General features: G+C 41.7%; 1 protein-coding gene across 7 annotated transcripts in view; it reads right to left on the bottom strand.

Moving 5' to 3' along the window:
• The window catches only part of LOC107224197 (voltage-dependent calcium channel type A subunit alpha-1), a 117,555-nt gene extending 98,136 nt beyond the window's left edge, over positions 1 to 19,419 (bottom strand). For all 7 annotated transcript variants that reach the window (XM_046734466.1, XM_046734467.1, XM_046734469.1 and 4 more), the window contains exons 1-2: positions 19,212 to 19,419; positions 17,976 to 18,121 (exon numbers count right to left, since the gene is read on the bottom strand). The gene's annotated coding sequence lies outside the window, so the exon portion shown is untranslated. The remainder of the gene's footprint in view (positions 1 to 17,975; positions 18,122 to 19,211) is intronic.
• Positions 19,420 to 19,740: the final 321 nt, after the last annotated feature.

Here is a 19,740-nt window from a genome sequence, read left to right as displayed (position 1 = left end):
AAAAAAAAATTCCACAGGCGGTATTGTTTGATTGTACATACGTAACCATGTCAAAATGAGTATAAAAATATGAATCGAGTAACGATCAATCACTCCCAATATTTAAGTGCACCGACGTTTAGTTTCTCAGCGATTTTTTAGCCGCGTTTTCTCCCGCCTATCGATCAATTCAGCATCAATCGGCATTAGCGAATTAATAAAACATAGGATCACGACGTACGACTGGCTCCGCACTCACGTTCCTCGTATAACCAGCACTTACCGGACCTCCGTATACCAGGTTCAACGATCAGATGTTAGATTTAGATTACAGTAATAATTGCCCTAGACGACAGGCTCGTGGCTCCGTCAACGCCACGCGGTACGATGGCTGACTTCCACATGTACTATAATACACACGCCATTAGAGAATTATTTCCCCATAAAATGCCTGCTTCAGCTTCGCAAGGACGGTGATAAAATTACTTTCGCTCGCTCGCTCGCACCGGAAAAAAAGGCGATGCGGATAGAGAGGTTCTCATGGGTGCGGAGGAGAGGAAAGAAGGAGGTGATTTAGGGGCGCAAACAGAGAAGATATAACAAGAAAAACGGCGCAAGGGTGTGTCGCAAACACGAGCCGTCCTAACGTCGGGCCGAAAGCTCGGGACGCCTCACTTTGACGCATAATCATTCGACGCACGTGGGATTCTTCGCTTGAAGTGGTCAACGGTGGTTCCGAACACTCTTGACACCGTTCACCGCTACAGGCTTTGAGGGGACCCGGAAGGCTTTGACGGCGAAAAATGAGGTGAAAATTCAAATGCCGTTTATGATTAATTGAGAAAACATTCGCGATTTTTCTTATTTTCAAGTTATACGTCACACTCTTGCCGATGAAAATCAGCGGTATTAGTAAAAAAGTATTTATGAATAAGGGATATATCGAGCGTAATTTAAAAAATTTTCAAACAACGTTCCATCAGGGGAATTCGCCTACGTAGATAGAACTTACAATTTGTAAAAAGATGTCAAAATTAAAAAAAATTACGGCTAATAATTTGAGACACGAAAAATTTGCTATATTTATTATTATACCAGCACGAAAGAATTAATTTTTTTATATAGAGGTCAGTTCAATATGTGAGGGAAATTGTTATCTTTATTTGAACAATAAATAAAATCGAGGCAATAACTTGAAGCGTTTTTGAGTTATCGTGGTAAACTTAATGACAAACGATGTTTAGAGAAAAACGTGTGTAAACATGTACCACAGGCGTAAAATTAGAAAGTTATACGCACGATTGTCTTCAACGCTCTATATCTTGCTTTATTATAAATATTTTTTCATGTTTACGACTGATTTTCATCGACAAAAATGTGATAATCAAATTGAAAATAAAAAAAATTGCATGTTTTTTCAGTAGTTCATAAAGGCGAATTGAATTTTTTCCACATTTTCAGCCGTCAAAGCCTTCCTAGTCCCCTTGAGCTCAATTTAGCGAATTTTTCAACTGTCATTTAAGCCTCCCTAGTCCCCTCAATGCAACCAGATATTTTGAGGATACCAGGAAAAAAAAACACCGACGTTAGCTGCTTCGTTTCCTTCGACGATACGAAGTTGCGTCATTTTAAGCTGCCCTGCAGCTTTACTTTGACACAATGCCACATCACGATTACAATCCCGAAGTTTGAAGTTTCAGGAACTGGTAACTCACCCGTGTGTTTTAAACAAATCCTAGAACCGTAGGAACTTTGGGATAATGATGATTCGTCAGCTTATCCGGGTCTCAAAGATCACACGCTAGTGAAACTAGCCCAACTTTCATAATCTCTCTCTCTCGAATAGACTCACAATCGGTCCGTAGTTGAAAGATTTTCACAATCAGTAAGTATTTCGTAATTAGCGCGAGGAATGATGTCAAGAGTCGTCGAAAACTTCGTTACGAATGTATAGTACGTAGATACTACACGGCATGTGAACTTTTCTCTCCGATCTGTTCATTCGAATGAAAAAAAAAAGAGATTCTGGTGTGTAACACTTAATATATACAAGGGTGGGTAAATTGTTTGATCCATTCTACGTTTCTTTTCATTACATAATACATGTATCTTTTTACTCCAATTTCTTTGCTTCAATTTTATTAAAGAACACAATAATGAGAACGGTAAAAATGGATATTAAAATTTTCGAAACTGTTATTGTTGGAGACGACAATTTCTCCGATGAATGCATGAAAAGCCTGATATAGAGACTGATAAATTCGCATTAGATATACATTCAAAAACAGAATTTGCTGTATCGTCACTTAACCCGGATCTCTGATGCTCTCTGACGATTCTAATATGAAATTATTAATTCCATCTGGCATTTTTAGCAGGGATAAGTATAACGCTTCCGTAACTTGAAAATCCGTGCAACCTGAGACCATATACATTATACAAAGTGTACATCGGTATAAAGTTGCCGGAGGGAAAGAAGAATTTTTAAAGAGAGCTAATGGGAAATAAAAGACGAAGGGATTCGTGGAACAGTAAAACCTTACGAAAGAAGTTAGAAAAAAATGAACCACCCGTACAAGGATCGTCGTGCTTACAGACATTTTTCCCCCCAATAACGCAACGAGCTTCCGGCAACAACTGAGCACTTTTTTCAACTTCGTATACCCGAGGTTATTTGTACTGTGTATGGATTCCTACTGTGAGAAAACAGAAACAATTGATAAGTCTAAGCGTCGAAGCGAGTAATCGATTAATGACCAAAAAAAATTTTACGAACATAAGCCAAGAATATTTATTGATATCCTATGCGAAATTTTTCTTCGTAGCTGAAAATAAGATCCAAGAAAAGGTCCTGCGTGGTTTCAGGCAGGAAACACGCATCGGACACGCCGTGTCTATCGATGTGTGGACAAGCAGCGAGGACATGTATCAACCTTTAAAATTTATGGTTTTCCATTTTGTCCTAAATCCACTTTGCCCCCCTCGCGCCACTCCCACCCTGGATCCACTTTCTCTCGTTTACTATATTTCCCCCATTTCTTTGTTCATGTTTTCCCCCGTACCTTTTCTCTCGACGCGATATGCGAGGGTTACATATTCCGGTTACCCTTAGGTGAGGCCCTGAGGTGAAACCTTCAGTCAGTGGTTCGTCCTGTACCTTATTACATTTCGCTAACGTTTCCATATCGCCGCTGAGATTGTGGTACCGCCCAGGTATAATATAAAAAATACATCATTTCATCCAATTTTTACTCTCCTTGTAAGCTGCATTGTACTTTTTCAGGACTCGCAATCAACCTCCTCGTCGTATTACTTTCGCCTCGTATTTTTCTTTCGCTAAAAATCTTCCTCACAGTGTTCACAACACGCGATAAAAATACCCTTTTCGAATATCGACCGGTGCAATAGAACAATAGATCAACGCGCCCCGAACCGACCCAGCTTTGTCAATTCCTGTCCATTTTTCTCTACTTCTTTCTATTTTTCGTACTCTCCGTTAGGTATAGAGTGGGCCAAACGGGGCAATCAATATCAAGCTGTTCTCGGTAGAGCAATCCGATGAGTTGAACACCAGAACAAGGAAGATCCTGCGATAAAACACGGATCTAGAAGTAATTTCACGTTTCACACTACGTCTGTCTTTCGATTTTCCTTCCCCCCGTAGTTCGTTACAGCCGAAAATGTCGAGCGGACGAAACGTGGCGAAATAACGAATTAGAGATCCGGCGAGAGGCGCTGGCGACAGGGTGAAAACGGAACCAAGTGCCTTGTTCGGTCTAATAATCAACAATAAATTTCGTGCGCACGAAACGCGCTTTCCAATCTCCTTCAACGACCGCGAAACGTTTACGGATCCACAATTTATGCGGCCCGAGATTTTCGCGAGTCTTGCTTTCGGTGGGTTATCGAAAACGTTCGACGCAGGTCCCGCCAGTCGGAACAGAAATTCCTCCCGAAAAACGCGACAAAGGATTTCGCCCTCCATCTCGGCGGGGGACGTGGGGTGGGTAATTCCTGTAAACACAGGCATTTCTCTCGAAGGTGTAGAATCCTGATGGACAGGATTCGCCGAGGGTGCGGTGCAAAACGAATCCCGTTCCGACAAAATCACCGCTCTCGTTCCCCGTCGGCATTGATAAGACCCGACGTCCCCCCTTCGCCGCTTCCTCAATCTATCATATTGCAAGACTTATGTGCATCGTAGATATGTTTCAGCTAACGCCGTTGCCGCATTCCGGGGCCACAATACACACCTAATAGCTGTGAAAAATAGCTTCTCATATTTTCCGGTACGAGCTTTTTGCCGAGGCTCAAACCTGCACCACGTCTCTCTTTATACCTATGTACGTATATCGTACACAGTACCGTGTTACAGGTATACCTGCATGCATCCGCCTCGCTCTGAGCAATATCGATCTCTCGTCACGGGCCTAGGTCTCAACGAGCGATAATTCTTAGCCTCTACCTCTTTTACCCAGCCTACCAACGAAACACGGCCATCCGGTACCTACGCCTTCGCACCCCGCGGGCAGCCAGACCCTGTATACGATATACGATATACATATACATATACATATACATATACATATATAGACACGAGGCTTACGGTAGCGTGTGGATTATCTAATATCTTACCGACACGCTAGAGGCGAACCGAACTATTCCTGCAGGACTCAAGTCTTACGGAGGTGCTGCAGTATAACGCCGTGATTGCAGGTTCAACTTTTGAGGGAGGGAATAGCCGAGGAAAAATGTTCGAATCGATTTCCGTACACCTATTAAGTCTGTGCTCTGGTCGATTTCAAGGGTGACGTATATATCTGCCAAATATCGAAGTCCACGTATCTCAAGCTCGAAAAAGGGCTTGAGAGCCCCGTCCTGTACGCGATTCTGAACGAAAACACTCCGATTCGTTTTCATTTGACGCAGAAATAAAGAAAGGACACGTATTCGAAGAATTTACTATTGCGATTTCGTACAATCCGTGCCATTTCATTATTCCTGCGTCAAGTGAAAATAGGTTGTAGTGTTTTCGTTCGGAATTGCATATAGAATGGGGCTGTTAAGCTGTGAAGATTATACGTCAACGTCGAAATCGATTAAGGCAACCCCTTAACAGGGTGAGATATAACGAGCGTCTATTTTGAAATGGCTTAGGGTATTTTGGGTCGAGCTGGTTATAGAATTAAGCTGGCAAAATTATTGAACCGGAAATTGAATTCAAGTTCTCGTAGGCTCCGATCATCGTCCTGCATTGCGATGAGAGAATTATCGATTTTCGTGTAGAACGTGGCCCTCGAGTCAACGTTACGAAGAATGCTGCTGAATTCGTTTTTCGGAGAAAAAAACAGAAAAAAAGAAAAACATGCACCTCGAGGTACTCCGGTACGCGTTGAGTATAAATCAAAAAATCATTTGACATACCGTGCAGGGTAATTTGTCAAGAATGGAAAATTATTCTTGGTTCATACCGTATGCAAAACTCGGACGAAAATTACACCCGCACAACTTTCAGTCTTTAATACGAAACTAATTACCATATCCAGAGCTATAAAGAAGGTAATTAACGACAGGATTTGCCTAAAATTCAGACGTGATATCCACCGTCTTAAGCTTGAATAAATGATAAAATTTCGAAATAATTAAGCCAAGTTATAACTTCCTTCATTACTCCGGCTATATATGATGCAGCGTAAGCGTAAAGCCGCTTCAACGTTTTGTGCTGAGCTTTCTACCGTGTTTTTGTAACTTTTTCGATCGAAAAAATAACACCGTCCCATTTTCATGTTGAAACAAAACAACAGAAGCGCATTGCAAACAGGAAAAAGACTGAGTTTTTATCATCCTAAACGACGCGACTGACGTTTCAATAAAGCCAACGACTTCTGCTACGGTAATTCGTTTTACCTTGGATACCAATCGTCCAAAGGTGGACTTTCAAATGAATTCAAGGTGGAGCTGAGCCGCCACCCTAACAAATACCATAAGCAGCTAATTGATTTGAGGTATTGCTTATAAAGTACACGACTGTTAAGTTTCGTAATAATTTTCAACACAGTATTATTCAAGCGTCAATTTCGCCTATCAACTAATTTTCATTCGGGCAAATATCGAATGACTAGTTGCGTGTGAACGATTTGCTATATCTGAACGACAAACATTTCACTGTCACCTGTGTTCATGTCGTTATGTTTTCTCTGGTCGCAAACAGTGTACGTGAAATGCAAAAGCTTAACCCTCGCAACAGGTGGGCCGTGACTTGCGCCCAGAAGAGTTTATGTCCATTGAATATACCCAGAAAGATATATCGGCCATTACCACACGTGTCGAGGTGTACGGAAGTTAACACAATAGAATGTATGACTTTTTCACAAGCACATCGACACTGAACGACCATTTTTTGCCAATGAAAAATGTTTTCTTTCGCCAAATTTTTTAGCCTTACGTCACCTTCTCCGATGATAACATTTACTTGGCGTTTAACAAAGCTGTATGAACGAGACGCGAATGTCACGCGACGGAAGATTTGGAAGTCAAGCAAACTGCAGGGTCAACTTGAATGTCAGAGGAAACATTCCCCCAAATGGAAATAGATTTATCAATCGGCATAGTCGAAACGTAGCGAAGAAAACGGCACCTTAACCCTGATCGTTTAATATCAACTAACTTTAAAAGTCTCGCTCGGGGTCGGATGCCTAGTGTAACTGGTTTTTGTGCTCGTGCACTCGCTTACTAGTTGTCAGTGTTTTACCATATAATATGACATAGTTGTAGGGGAGACTGGGGCACGATGGACTCCCCAAAAAATTCTGATATTTGCTTCACAGTATACAGAATGAACACTGCCTTTGTGCATGTGACGCAAACCGAATCTGCCCGTACGATTTCTCCTGTATAATGTTAAAAATCACGTTTACACATGCATGTAAGTATAACGTATTGTGATTTTATGACAATAAATTTCGTCAAAAAATACCACGGAACAATCAGCCAAGTGCTAACAGATTTGAAACACGACGCACAGCAATTTTAGCTCTAATTGAACGACGTTATTGTCGTGTATTCCTATGTATACTATGCCAACTACTCACCAGTTGCAATTTGTTGATCCTGGTCGTTCGGTTCTTTTTTCGATTCAAAATGTTATCTGAAGCATGCATATTGGTTTGATGGTACAAAACATGACGTTTTCAATAATCAAACTTGTAAACATGAAAATTATGCCTGAAAGTCAAAAGTCACCAGGTCAAGGACCTGGACACCCAGAATTACGGAGCGCTTGTCCTAGATGTCGAGGTTCACCAGGTAGCGGACCTGGAACATAGAAACTACGGAGCGCTTGTCCTGGAACTCGAGTTGCATCAGAAAACGGACCCGAAGCGCAGGATCTAGGAGGTAGAGAACCCGGTACTCGAAATCTGCGGAGCGCGATTTTCATCCCTCCGCTCTACTGCGCGGTGGTTTCCAGACTGAGGAATTCGGCTAGCTGATTATCGTCTATATAGATCGATGACGTCAAGAGAAAAAAAAATTTCATGACGTCACTTTCTGAACATCCGACCATCCAAACTTGGGTTTCGAACTTTAATACTATGTATGATTTTGTCGCTTTCACAATTCCGTTGCTTGCCAACTCGGTACTTCAGCTGCTAACAAATATCAATCGTTGGTAGAAATTGAATTAGGCAAACCGTTGACAGAGTAGAAAAAATATTGGTAATATAAAAGCAATTGCCGCAGTGAAATGCGGATAATTTCAATTCTAGTCAACAAGACGCACAGATCCATTCGACATGCAAGAATAAGTCGAAATTATCGACCTACAATCGCGAGCGGTCTATTTTTACCCGCACAATCTCAACCCGTCACCCAATTTCATAAAACACAAAAATTCCATTTCCCACCGATCGTCCCAGAACTGTCAGACTCAACAGGCGAATGTTCTCCGTCCATTGTAAGCTGAGGAACTTTGCCGTGAAAGCTCAAGTAGGTACAAAGCGGATGTAGCAAAGGGGTTAGAAAACCCGGAGGTAATACGAACGTACTTTGAGTGGAGTGGACTTTGGTACACATCGGTACTGGCTTTACACAACCTAATTACGCTTCGCCACAGCTGGAATGAATTAAAAATATAGTTCATCCTTGTAATCCAATATAACCGTGCAAGAATATTTTCAATGATGTTTTTCCGGACCGCTGTGTAATATTTGTTACATCGTTAATTATACTCAGGTGTACACGCAGGCACGAATTGTAATTCTTTAGCGAATGCGCTGTAGATTTATACGTTTCTTTTCTATTTGTTAATTATCACCGGTAATGAAACAGAATGAAGAAAATGGCGGCGTAAGCGTAGACGAGTAAATCAACCAGAGAGTAATTGAATGGGTAAAGTACGTAGCACTGTGACAAAACAATTTCAAACACAAAGGGAATCGTTGATCGCGTATTCCTCTAAACCAACATTGAAACTGTTATACTTGGGAAACTCGAGCGACGCAACAATCTCCAGAGTCATGAATAAGCTGGTCCGACGCTTCAGACCAGAATTTGCATGCTTCTTGTTCATCAACCAGATCTAATGCCCATCCGTTGGCGAGGAGAATGTGAGTACAGGGCGTGCAAGAAGCGGTGAAAAGCGACGATAAAGAGCAACAAGGGACAAAAGGTACGAGGGAAATCGAGAATCGTTTGATTCACGGTCAAAGGTCTAATTGAGGAAAGATTCTTTTTCTTTTCCTCTTTCCTCCCTTCGCTCGGTCATCTTTCATCCCGTGCAGAAAATCGCAACAGCACAGCTGCGGGCCCTTAGACAGGACGTAAAGTGCTACATCTGGTGCACCACCCACCCTCCGATAGATCGCCGTTCGCCAAAAAGTGCCCACAATCAGTCAAGGGCTAAGTCCCTGATATCCGTCAGCAGGAGAGAGCAAGCTATATATAGAGCGTGCCCCGGGCATCGATCGACGAACCTGGGACCTGGAGGCCAATGTGGTGAACACCGTCTCAACCCACCGACGAAAGCCTGGCGATGCACGTGGTTCGGGGGCTCGATGCGTTCGTCGTCTGCTCGCGCGTATACGTCCCTGTGATACACAAAGTGAACTTGCTCGTCAGGACTTTGGATGCACTCCCAAAGTTAGCCTGGATTTGTCTCTCGCTCTCCGGGACGCCGAGAGTTAACGCTGCAGTCAGCTGTGCTTACACACGTTACCAACCATACCGAAGTACACGCGACGTTCGCTACGGGGATCGAGGACTCGATATCACAGCTACTGAAATCCCGACCATTTCTTCCTTGGTAAATTAAGATTGACTTCCCTAGACTGAGCTTTTCTGTATTTTACGAATGACGTCGCACCCCCTAATCCGCTCTCGGGTTACAATCGATGGAATTGAATTACGATTTTTCGTCAGGATTCCTTTTTGTCACCCTTTTTTTTTTGACGTCGCCTGCACGGCGTCTCTTTGCTCGGACTCTTCAACCACCCAACTTGCAGAGCTTGTAGCATAATGTACCTAAGTCGTAGCATAAGCGGGTCACGAAAGATGTAACAAGTGTCGAGTACCTACACCATATTCGTCGCATCAGCGTGAACAAACGAATTTGTGCAATTTTTAATCCCTTAACATTATGCATCGTGCACGTATATTCACGGGCCGAAGCGTAACGCGGTTGGTTGCCACACAATATAGCGTTATGTATGACGATATATGATATAAATATGTATACAGATACGCGTGTATGCTCGCGGATGTTACACAGGCTAAGCTAATTTGCACGGCTAGCTAATAGGTACCGCGGCGCTTTGAATTCAGTCGGGTTGAATTCTGCATCAAACGCGGGGCATAGAGGCCCAAAATGAGTGGCTTAACGTTCAGCCGGCCGTCATCAGAAACGTGGACGGAATATATTTGCCTCAGATTTTCCCCCATCCACGATTCAGGGATTCGTCCCTGAGGACTTCGAATCTTTCGTGAATACCGTGCATGTATACGAGCTGAACGGACACCTGCGGAACTGGGCTAAGCAGCCAGCGATCAAGTTCCCTTTCTCTTAATCTGGCAAGCCTGAAGCCTGAAAGTAAATAGATTTCGGCTCTAGCGAAGCTTTACTCAGAGGCAACGGAGCAACTACCGTCGCGCGAATTCTGCTTCCCTTTCACGCTTTCCTTCGGTATGTAACGCCTATTTCCACGTGTATATAAGTTTCATGGAAAAAGCATAGAAAAGCACAAATACGTCAGGGGAAACTTACTTATAATTGTTGCGAGCTCGAGCACAAAAAGTTGAATTTCAAATAGCGAATAAAAATTTCCAACTTCGGCGTCAGATTTCGCGAACTAACGCTCACCCTCTCTCCCGGATTTCCCTACGTATATTCCAATCCTGCATCTGCTCACGACGCGTCGTCATGAGTTTTTTTTATTTTATTTTTACTCTTTTTCTGCCCACCACCAAACAGCTTGCCAACCTGAACGTTATTCGATCGTCAGCTGCGAATTAATTCACCTTCTGCGGTGTGGACTCGAAAAAAGAGGACGAAGATTCGAATACGGAGAACAGATTCAAGTCTAGTTGAAATTCTTTCGACGGTATCGATATTGCTGTGGATCAACGAAAAAACGTCAAAAAAAACAAAAAAAAAACAGTCATTTCTAACGAATGCAGGATGCAAAAAATTCCAGGATCATCAAATACATATCGCTGCTTGGTAATTCATTCTAAGACCCGTTATACACTTGCAATACTGCGGGGAAATCGTTTGTGGAATGTTTAGCTTCGATAACAAACACATTTCGCACGATCGGTAGAATGAACAAAAACGGCACATAGAAGAAAAACACGGAGGGACGTAGCAGCGGTGTGAGAAAATGGAGAAGATGAAGAATAAGAGGGTGAAATCGATGCGTGAAGTGAGAGAAGAAAAATAAGAGGAAAAAAAAAAAGTGAAATAATGCAGGCATGAATAACAAAACAGAGCGTGCAAAAGCGGACGTGATTTCCACGCAACCGATGTAAAAAGAACGCGAATAAAACACTTCTTGGCATCGGAGACATAGCTATTGCCAATTGTTTGCTCAGGCATTTGGTCCCGCGATTCCGATGGGAGAAACCTTAGAAACTATAACCTGAACAAGCTGCACGCAGTTACGTAACAATAATGGAAAGCCTTCTCGAGTCGAGCGAGTTGGCGAACGAGTTGCGATATCTATGACGAACCCTGCCGAACATATAGTTATAGGCACGTGTGTATATATACCGCATACATTCGCCAGCGATCCCGAAACTCCGCAGCGACGTTTGATCCCGGAACAATTAAGTCGGTCTTGCGACAAATTGTCAAGCCCCTGAATTTCTCCGTTCGCCCATATTGTTTCGATTCAATTCACAGTCGACTTGATAAAAGTAATTAATGGGGTTGTTCCCCGGGTTTTCTATGAACGAGTACCCTAGAAAATTTGGTTTGGCGAATCCTCTCGCGCATATAATACGGTGAAACGATGATTGAAATTCTCCGCCCTTCGACCCTCGGAGTCAGAAATCCGCAAGTTTTCGGTAACACCGGCCGAAAACACATGGAATGGAGAAATCTGGAGAAAGGGGAAGAACTTTTTCCATTGTGATCTCGGTAATTTCCTTCGAGAATTTTGGGAAAATCGCAGGGGTAAAAGGGGGGCCTGTGGCGTATCGTCGCGTACAGGACTCGGAGACGCCGTAACCCAGACTCGGGGGCGTCTAAGGGTAATTTAGATCGCGTCACGTCAGACGGCTGCGGACATCAAAGAGTTGATTACAATGTCAGGGAGCAGCCCTACATGTGGCGATGTGGTATCAACCGGCGCATCGCTCTCCCAACACCGACAACGGTCACACTGCTTGCATACACGTGTCGCCCGCCTCCTCATTGACCCCCGATGGCCAAGCTAAACTCCGGCTGATCCAATCAGAACATCGGCCGACGTCCTCGTCGCGTTCTACAATTCTCAAATATCCCTCCTGCAGCCGCGAACGCTGCTTTCATGCGGTAAGCCGCGGCTCGATGGCTCGACCGGTGAAAACCTTCAAACTCTCGGGGGAATCAATTATTCCTTCTATACCTAGCGTACCATGTATCGCCAAAAACACGACCCGCGGTAAACTTTTTCCTTAAAATTTGGCCGATATATTTGTCAACTTTTTTCAACGGTAGTATTTCAGGTAATATAATTTGTACCGATTACTGTTCAACTTTTAAAAGTCCGCGATTTTACAACATTTCAAAATCAGTCAGATGTAACGAATTTGATTCTCTTTTAGGAGGTGGTATATGATTATCGTCAATGCCGCAGTGAAGTTAAAATCCTAAATTTACTAAGGGATTCGTTTGTCCGACGATTTCCGATCGACGATTCATTCGATTCAAATAACGAAGAGGGTAAAATAAATTGTATGCTCTCTCAGACGACGAGTATCATCCGTACCATCGATTCAGCAAATACAATTATAGTAAAAAGTTTGCAAACGCAAAATGAATGTGAAACTTGATTGATGGTTAGTAGACGATACTTTCATCGACTAGCGATAACGGGAAACGATTGATTTCCCCTTTTCCAAAAAACTTATCAGACAAGAACAATTGTATCGCGTCGCCAAATATCGTACCGACATTACGGGATGTAATCGACAAAAAATTTCACACCGCCATGCATCGGCCGTCCATTGCGTGTAATTCTAACGAACGTATAATACACTTAAGACGGGAGACGAATGCCTTCCCCTAATCCCAGAGGGTTGGTTTACCCAGGTAGCCGGTGTAATATGACGGGTCGAATTAACGCGAACTCGGATAGGAATCTCAGCAGTGCAGCGGTCGCGTTACGAAGGTGGTGATCCGGGGTGTATCATTCGGCACGATACCTTAGCTTTAGTGCTTCGTGTCGGGTTGTGCGTGTGGAAAAGCGTCTGCGTAAGACGCAAGGCGTAAGGCGTAAGGCGTAAGGTGTAAGGTGTAAGGTGTAAGGTGTAAGGTGTAAGGTCCGACTGCAGACAGACGGGCTGTGATTGCGTATCGACCGTTGGCGCACCCTGTCAGTTCGTAACCCGGCAGCTCCCTGCGGCCTGTGCGAATAAAGCAACAGGGTGAATTTGAATGTAGCCGGAAAATCGAGGAAGAGAGATATCCCGGCTCTGTCTCGTAATGCCTCGCCGAGACTTGTCGAAATGAAAAGTTACGAATCAACGTTTGATATAACAGACGCTTCACGGGTTATCGTTACGAAAGAATTAATAATAATAACTCCTACCGATACCCCGAAGTGATTCTTTCCAGAAGTTACAGCGTTTCGTCTGAAAAAATATCTCAGGGAATTCTTGCGGACCACGGGAAAAATCTGTCAGATTTTATGCTCGGAATGAATTGTGCGAGAAACAATAAAGAGAGAATTATAACGAGCTGTGCCATGCTGAGTTTCAAATATTTGGTTGAAGTATGAACAAATATATGTGTACTAACAAATATTATAATCGAGAACTTTCCTATGTGAAAAAAAGGCACAGTAGTCAATGCATGGTCGGAATGTTAAACGTAAGGACTGATTTGTAAAAATATTTGTACAGAAGATGTGTAACGACAAACCAATTAATCGAGATCCTAGGTTTTTTTTTAATAATTCCATTCGCAGAAAAATTATTTTAACAGAACGAATTTATAGGAAAGCAAAGCACGACGAGTGAAATGTCCGCATTAACTCAGTTGACTTGGTCCTACGATTTGCGAAGAAACTATCAAACTAAGAAGTCGAAATTCCGAAGAAAAAGACCGGGTACATTTTACATAGTTAAATTATGCGAAATCGCGAACATCGTTCACACCGAATTCATTGAATTATTCAAAATGCATAAGTAACACGCGTGGCTTGAGACCTGAAAAGATATCGTTCGGATTTATTAATCCTTAATTTGCCTATCTCAAACATGCAAGGTTACCTGTATCCATTGTTTTGTAGCAACTAAGTTCATAATATTCAGAGCCTCGATTAGGGAAACGAATGTATATCCGATGGTATCAAAAGTTTAACGGGTATCCGCCTGCTGTGCGTATAATCTGGCACGCACCAAGTATGACTTTCCGCACAGCTATTATATTTACGTCTTACTCGAATTACTTGTATCCATTACACAAGCGGTCGTTAAATATTCCCACGCAGGCGTTCATGTGGAGAAAATTACCAGACAGGCTTCATATTCCTCGAGCAAACGGCAGACTCTGAACGATAATCATAAGTCGCGAGCAAATTTTTTCACAGAGAGCCTCGAGTAGCATAATCGCAGCAGGTTCGCCAAAAGTTTAATTAAATAGTTTGATTGAGCTTACCGCTGACACGCAGAGAAGAAAGACAAGTACCGGAAGTCCGGTTAATCGAGCTCTGGCGTGAGGTCGAAGACTTTTTTAATCGAACTCTCTCATTTATTTCTCACCTCCAATATTCCATTACAAAGTTTCGACAGTGGCTTTTGACGCAAAAAAAAAAAAACAAACAAACATTATACGGCATTTTTCATCTGCATGGATGAACATAAAAAAATAAATATACTATGGGTCCATTTAATTTTTTACCGACTGTATATTTATTTGATTCTACGGAAATGAGCTGGATACAGTAGAAAAGAAGATTTTGTTAGAAACTTGAAAACTCATTGCGTTCGACTAATAATAATTTCTTTACTCAACATTGCGAGTTTCGTTTATTCAAGATATACATACTTATGTAGACTTTTTACAGAACGTCGGATAAATTATTCATTTGAGTTGCGACGTATTTTTACATTTCTAGCAATTTATTTGTTCCAAATTGTGGATGGCTCTCTTCGCGATTTTATTTCTTCGATCCAATATGATTTGCAGCTGAATGAATGCCGCGGATTCGTATTCATTTGAAAAGCTTCGACTGTGGACTAAATCAACAGCACGAGAATTTTCACACCAATTTTTTTACAGGTACTCGATTATTTGCACGCAATAAATGTGGAACGCCTGCAGCGTATATTTATCTTCGGATAAAACATGATTGGTGAAAAAATCAATAACATCGAATTGAGGATTAGCTTCGCGAGTTCGTAACCGGTTTGACAATCCTCACTCTGAGCCAATATTTTTTATCTCTTGACGCACGACAAGTCAGACGCGACCCAACACCATTTTCCACAGTTGTAAACTTCAATGCGTCTTATTCTCATCCATACCCATCACCCGGCCGGTATACATATATCTCAGTTATACCGGCGAATTTCATCCCTTCTATTTTTATATACAGGGCTCAATTTATACCACCTTTCACAAATCCTGCTCACGAAGCATTTTTCAGAATTCTTATTCTTTTTATAACTATGACGCACAAACATGGCATTTTCGTGAGTAGAAGGATTATACGATAAGAAATAATCATCTGTAAATATATTGCGAACATTTTAAGTCGACAACTGAAAAATTTCCAGTTTGTCGTACTTTCTAAGATTAAAAATCTCTGCAGGTGGAATAAAAATTAGCCAGAGTTCTTTCCACACACTTTTAGCGCGCTCTGTTAATAATATATATAATGTATTATAAACGTAATAATAATAATGTTAATATTATATTTTCGATTTTTATTTCTTCTTTATTTCATATTTATCCATTCTCTTTACTAAGCTAAACCTCCATTCAATTACTCTCACTGCCCGTCATAAGCTCATGAAATTTTATTCCTGCTCATGTGTGTTAAAAGCTGTGACTTTTTTTTAACATTTTTTTTTTTTTCGCGATTCCAAGAACCTTCACATCCAGCCAAAAAAATACCAGCAACTATTATACAAGTGATTCGCTTCTACGTTTTAATTTCAACCACGCATCGGTGATTTGTCCAGCGCGTGGTGTACAATCAATTTTCCATTAACCGTATTGATTTGCGAAAACCTATTCGATCCTTCCGGTCCGAAACGCTTTTAGCTGTTTGTCATTTCTCGCTGATTTACTTTTAGTGCTTCCACTCGAAATTGTTGACGGCTGATGCTTATCTCCGCGATTCGGTAATCAACTTCAGGAGTGACCGAGCCCATGAAGAGGGAACCCGACGCAACTGGGTCCGTCGGTAATTCACAAGACTACAATACGAACCGGAAATCGGACCGTGAACCGAGAGTATTAGGTGTACGCGTAATTTGTCACCCGCGCGAGAATCCGCGAACAATTCCTCTTTATCCCCGGCATTCTTCCGAACATCTATTAATCACCGTTTTCATTTTTTTGCAAATTTTACGAACTCAACTTTTGCACCTGACAGCTAGAGCGCGTAGAGCTTTTGCAAATCGAAATCTCCCGTCACGTTAATAAATAGTCCTTTACTTTCGCCCTGTCATTTTTCTGCTCATTAATTTTTGCCTCGTTATAATATCTTGCAAGCTCAATTCTCATCCGAAAGTCAATTTACCCATTTGAAAAGTGTATATACCTACTATCTTATTACCGGGCCCATAAACGGAGAGTTATTGTGCATCGTAGTTTCAACGTGACTTGGGTAACTTTTCAAGTAAATCACCTGGAAGCTGCTATCGCATATTGTCTTGCTCCGATCAATGCTACCTGTAGAATCTGAAACGTTTAGCGTTACTCGGTATTTCCGTATGTTAAGATCTCTTCTGTCTTGTATTTTGATCTTTATCCATGTTTATCCGTTCTCAGATGTTTAACTTAGTTCTCCCTTGGGATTTCTACCCCGTATATTGTCCCGTTATAGCTATTTTGAATTTTTTTTAAGCTTATTTTTCGATTGAAAAATTCAAATGCTACAGCGCTTATACCATACTAGAACGCATTACACGTTCAATCGTTAAATTGAAATAAACCACTCATTTTTTCTACTGTAGACTTTCAAACTTTTTTCCCCCTTGTAATTTAACAACTTCATTTTTTTTTTATTCTTTTTTATTTAATAAGGCCTTACTGAGACTTCTGAATTCGTTTGAAAACAAATTGTGAGTATCTTTCTACACCTTTAAGTGAACATTGGTTCGAGAGAATTCCACTCAACTTTTACATGAACACTTCGCAGGTAGATATCATTCAACGGAAAGTAATCGAGGGAGTTTATTGTTTCCTGCCATACGATTTCGGAATACAAGCGACAAAATTTGTTTGTACCTGTTGCAGCGTTCCTTATTTTAATTACTTACTTGTTTCACTCTATTTACTTATTTTGTTTGAAAATTATCCAAGTAACACACCCGCAGATCGATAGGGAATTTGCGATACTTCGTCAAACTCGGGGCGTTTGAATTCCGAAATTCTGCAAATGCAAAACTGACGCGTTCGCTATATACTCGTCCAATGCCTATTGTAGGTCCCTCGCTTTTGCCCCCCTCGCTATTCTTTTATCCCACCCTCATTGCCGAGATTTTTCCTTGTAACCAACACACCTGAAGGACCCCCGCGCATATATCGGTACGATCTTACACAATCGGCAAACAGCTTCCCCTCCGACAAAGTAACAAAAGGATGTCGAGAACATTGTCGAGTCGAGTGGATTGCTCTGGACTAATACTCGTTCCGGTAATTCAGACTCACAGAATGACATTTCCTTCTCAACGGTAGTTGAAAGTCCTCAGACGAGCACCAACCTTTGAGATTACTTTGTACCTGATAAAAACTTCGCTTGCCGATCAAGATACTCTACCCGATCCAATTTGTACGCAACAGGTATTCTATCTATACGTGCTAAAAATATCGCAAATATTGCAAATACTGAACTGTCAACTCGGCATTGTGCCGAGGAAGTTTGATTACGAACAATTTTTCGTGTACAGCAGGCGATGGGAAAATGCTTTATACCCTACGGATAGATGGGTAAATCGTAGTAAAAATTAACAGAGAAGCGGAGCGACGGGGTAGCAAAAATTGGTCTCATTGAATACAAGCGAGTGTAACGAGAGGAATTCGGTATGGACAATGAAAGACTGAATTGTTGCGTTGTAAAACTTACCTTCCACCGTCTCTGCAATCTTCAGTTCCACTTGAGTGTTAAAAAGATCGGGTATCCGTCAGCTGGGCATTCTATTCTTCTGGTCGTCTTTTCTATTCCTCTATTTCAACATTAATCACCACCCGCTTACCACTATCACTGATTTTCTGGAATAATTTCATTATTTATCACATAAACGATTGTTCGATATCCACTAAAAATTCACTCGCGCGCACCGTTAACTAAAGCTACGCAGGCTACGCGTAGCGCCTGCAAGCGCCGCACGGTCGCTACACTAACTGGCGCTTTCAATTGAATTTCGAACTCCGCAAGCTCGTAACCAATGAAATTCAAGCCAGCGCCTGCGCAATCGCGAGTTACAACCAATCGCATACCGCCAAACGCCGTCTCAAAGACAATCTCCAAATCCCTTAGATTTCTTGTTTTTTTCCACCTCCGTATTTTTTGTTTCGACGTTTCCTCCGGTCGGTTCGATTTATAGTGCAAATCGTATACAGAAAGCATGTGATATTAATTTGTTGCGCACGATCGTTATGTAAGAATTTAATTTTTTTCAATATATAAGTGATCTTAAACTTATACAGAAACTGTGGGAACCTATTATCGCGTACAATCAATCTTGTTGAGAGGGAGGGGAGTTTGGAGGTAAGGGATCGAAAGTTATAAAACATACTCGCACCAGCCTAAAACTCATTTCGGAAGAATAAACAAGAAGCAAAAAATTCTAAAAGAATAATAAATCGTATTCTTTTCCCCTTGTGTTTCGGTATTTCATTTATTATAAAATCAAGCTTCGTTTGTAATTTCCGTATAATTGCCTCAAGCTATAACAAGTTATACCTTCTAAGGAGATACACCTGCATTACCTCAATATTTCGGATCAATACCAGCAGGTGATTAGATCACGCGATTTTCAAAATTACAGCCCACATTCACCGGATCACATTACAATCGAATCGTTAAAAATTTATCGTAATGACATGCATTATTCATTTATCGTTCACCCACCGCGTGAGTTTTAAAACAGACAATGCAATTGCTCGCCATCATATTCAAATCAAATAAATTGCGTATAGGTACGTATATAGTTATATACCATAGATATATCCCCGAGAGTTTCCGCGCAAATAATTCAATGCGTCGACACCGCACTATCCTTGTCGACAAAATGCACGCGTTATTAAAATGCTAATATCTGGAGACGAGAAATCCTTTTTCCGGTATGTTCAAGCTTACCATTCAGATAATCCACTTATCGTTAGAATCGACGAAGAGGAAACATCCCCTTTACCACAGAGCAGAAGACTAATTCACTAAAAAGCACATCTCACAATACTCGAAGCACAATTATTATTGCCACGTATTAAACACGATGGTAAACATTAGGTGTAATCGCGTAAAATCGCGTCGGCACTCTTGCCTCTGCGAGAGATCCGAGTCGACTGCCAGTGGTGTACCTCGCACATTCTTTTGTTTACTGTTGATATCGGCACGAAAGGTTCGGCCTACGGCCTTGTCGATGTATAGGAAAAGGACGTTTCTTCTACATCTTCGTTTTCCTCGCTCCATTCTTACGAGAATGAAGCTTCTACCGCATACGTTGAAATTAGGGCATGAATACACACACCGATCGCGGAATACGTAGCAGCTGCGCGTCTTGTCGGCCGTCGACTTCCTCCCTTGTACGTTCGCGACGCGACGTATAATTCCGCAGTAATAAGAAACATCACAAATTAATGACGCGTATTGAAGGTGAAAAAATAAA

The sequence above is a fragment of the Neodiprion lecontei genome, chromosome 3, assembly GCF_021901455.1.
Source record: "Neodiprion lecontei isolate iyNeoLeco1 chromosome 3, iyNeoLeco1.1, whole genome shotgun sequence".
NCBI lineage: Eukaryota > Metazoa > Arthropoda > Insecta > Hymenoptera > Diprionidae > Neodiprion > Neodiprion lecontei.
The sequence above is the reverse complement of the archived record's forward strand: the minus strand, read 5'-3'. Positions and strand labels throughout refer to the sequence as shown.